The sequence below is a fragment of the Apodemus sylvaticus genome, chromosome 5 (assembly GCF_947179515.1).
Source record: "Apodemus sylvaticus chromosome 5, mApoSyl1.1, whole genome shotgun sequence".
Classification (NCBI taxonomy): domain Eukaryota; kingdom Metazoa; phylum Chordata; class Mammalia; order Rodentia; family Muridae; genus Apodemus; species Apodemus sylvaticus.
This window is the reverse complement of record NC_067476.1, coordinates 78,248,210-78,251,617: the sequence shown is the minus strand read 5'-3', so window position 1 is coordinate 78,251,617 and position 3,408 is coordinate 78,248,210. Positions and strand designations below refer to the sequence as shown.

Below are 3,408 nucleotides of genomic sequence, written 5' to 3'. Positions count from 1 at the left end.
AGGGGGAAAGATAAGAGATGGATGGTGAGAAGAGGACTTATGGGACATATGGGGAGGGGGGAACTGGGAAGGGAGAAGGCTTTTAGAATGTAAACAAAGAATATAGAAAATACATTTTAAAAAATTTAAAAAAATACCAGACATGGACTCAACAAGAAAATAAAAATTAAAGCTGTCCATTCTAGGCCTGCACTCCGAAAGGACAAAGCTATGTTCAGCTTGAGGACCAAGATTATGAAGCCCAATGGTGAGAAGCCAGACAAGTTCGAGTCTGACATCTCTCAGACGCTGCTGGAGTTGGAGAAGAACTCAGATCTCAAAGTGCAGGTGCGGGAACTCAACATCACAGCAGCCAAGGAAATTGAAGCTGGTGTTGGTCAGAAAGCTATCATAATTTTTGTACCAGTTCCTTAGCTTAAATCTTTCCAGAAAACCCAGTTCTGGCTAGTTCATAAATAGAAGAAAAAGTTCAGTGGGAAGCATGCAGTCTTCATTGCTCAGAGCCAACCCGGAAAAGTCATATGAAGAATAAGGAAAAGTGCCCCAGAAGCCGCACCCTGACAGCAGTGCATGACACCGTCCTTGAGGCCTTGAACTTCCCAAGTAAAATTGTGGGTAAGAGGATACCTGTGAAACTGAAAGGCGGCCTACTCATAAAGGTTAATTTAGACAAAGCACGGCAGAACAATGTGGAACACATTGGTCAGGACTTTTTCTGGTGTGTACAAGGAGTTTACAGGCAAGGAGGTTAATTTTGAATTGCCAGAGTTTCAGCTGTAGAGAAAATGACTGAATAAAGTGTCATTTATAATAAAAAATAAAATAAAATAAAGCTTTCCAGTGAGTAGTGGCTAAAGCAGAGATTCATACCTATTTAAAAGGCTGAGAGTAAATGGGTCTGAGTGCTCAGGTATGGATTTAACCTTTATATATATCAATCTGCCTTTGCAAGGCTAAGGCTTGGGGCAAACTGATGAAGACAGGATAGAAAGAATGTGAAATCTGGGTGACAGAGAGGAGGGTCAGGAAATAACAGCCACAGTGGTTACCCGCACAAGACTGAGTCACTTAAAAATTCCAGCATTGGCTTGGATTTACTGGTACACATCATAAATACCAGGTCACAAAAGGCAGAGGCAGATGACTCACTGTGAGTTTAATGCCAGTTCATTTTACATAGTGAATTTCAAGTTACCCAGAGTACTATACTAAGACCCTTATTCAAACAAATTTTAGGGTACCAGACACTGGTTGGTTGCCTATGCCTTGATGGATGGATCTGTACTCAAAAGCACACAGGCAGCATTTATACAATTCAATGAGTTAAAAAACAATAAGATAGTATGTGGGAGAGAGATATATTAGTGGTTCCTACTTACAGTTGAAAGGGGATGTGGAGGTGAATGGGATCGAGATACATTGTGTACATCTGTATAATTTTCAAAGAATAAAAGCAAATATAAATGTCACTGGCCTGTGGTGAGCTGTGTATGTAAAATCTCAAAATAAAGCAGAAAAAATTGTGATATAAAAGAAAAATGTAAAATAAGTAATATATTTGCACAGTTTAAGATATTCATTCCCTGCACACACCCTCAAAAAATGAATCTCAATTAATAACTTCAGTATATAAACTAAGTGAAGAATGATTTTGTAAAGCTGAAGAAATAGCTATGGTAGAAAGCACCACATAGTTTTGATAGCTTACAAGGCATTGGAAGAGAAAGACTTGCAAAAGAGAAGTATCCTCTACATCTGAACCTTAAGGTGATCACAAGGTTACAGACATCAAACTTGAGGATGTGATTGGATGAGACTTGTGAAATCCAGAAGCTAACATATTTTCCAAGGGGGAGAGGGAACAATCGATAGGGGCCAAGGGCAGTCAATAGCACATTGCTGTGCTGAGATTCCCAAAGAACAACACATTCAGAAAGCTACATCTTATGTAGACTTCTCTGCGCTGAACTGCCTTTTACCAAGTGATCTTTGACAGACAAGGAACAAATAGAAGATTACTAGTTACACGAGTGCTGACAGTGGCTGACTAAGAATGTTTTCTCTAAAGGCAAAATGATCTAGGGATTGAAAAAGGAAGGAGGAGAGAGCTATTTATTTATCTTGGCCAAAATAAAAATAAAAAAATCTGTGGCCTGTGTTCTAAATCAAGAAGAAAACAAAAATCAAAATCATTTACCCAATCATCATACTATGAAAATTTAACAAAATTTTGTTTTGGGAAGTGAGTTTTCCCTTCAGCAAAAAGAACTGAGGGATATGGCTAATACACAATGTTACTTTGGATTTCCTCTCACAAATGGAGCAATGTGAATAGAAATTAAGATGCAAATATGATGAAGGCAAAAAACATTTTAATTATACTTTCTGTTGGGTTATTTTCTCTAAATGTTTTTTTAATGGTAGATATCACACTATATTATTAATTTCTATTTTTTCATTTGAGACTATGTTTCAAATTTTTTTGTTTCACCTGAACAATTATGCCTTTTTGAAGTGACCAGACTTTTATTTAAAACTTTAGAGTGGGAGTGGGGATGCTTGATCTTTATTTCCTTCTTTTGCTTACTAACACCTACTTGCTAAAGAGATTAATTTTTATAAGTACTGAATGGATAATGAATGCATGAAAAATAATTCAATAATTAAGTTCCAGGCTGATTTTGTTTTTGTTTTTGTGTGTGTGTGTGCGTGTTTTTGATATTTTCTGGTGTCAATTGTTAAGTCTAATAAATTTAAGTTTTTATATTCTATAGATTCATGATAGTATATTTCTTCAGTACTCATAAGTAGCCAAAAATAATATAATTCCATATGCATACTTTGTCTTTCTACTAGTTATTTTTCATATTGATGGTAGATAGGCTTTTGTGGATGGAATATATATATTTAATGGTATTCATGCGATGGTCAGAGGACAACTTGTGGGAGCTGATTTTCACCTTCCAACAAGTGATTCTGTGGAATAGAGATCAGGTGCTCAGATTTGGAAGCAAGTGCTCTTATCACTGAGCAATCTAAAAGCTCTACACGGATATTGTATGTGGTCTGAACCCTAACAAAGGCATCAGAGAAAAAGGAAGAGCAATATTATAATGTGGTGTCAGGAGTACACTGTTTAATGCTATACTTTAATTTCTGATGCTATTTCCTCACATGACAAAAGCAACATTAGCAATTACATATTTTATATGATATTAAATGAGAAAACACCTATCAACCTGGGTTCAAGACATATAATACAACGAGTGAAGACATGTAATATAATCTTAAAACAACACAAAAATACATATGATATTAATAGAGAAGGCAGTTGTTTGATTTTTTTCTTACCCATGCCCAGATTTAAACTTGAGATCTAGCTCATCCTAGTCAAATTTTCATAATTTT

General features: G+C 35.9%; 1 pseudogene; it reads left to right on the top strand.

Moving 5' to 3' along the window:
* Positions 1 to 210: 210 nt before the first annotated feature.
* LOC127684458 (40S ribosomal protein S7-like) lies at positions 211 to 780 on the top strand (annotated as a pseudogene).
* The last annotated feature ends 2,628 nt before the right edge of the window (positions 781 to 3,408 follow it).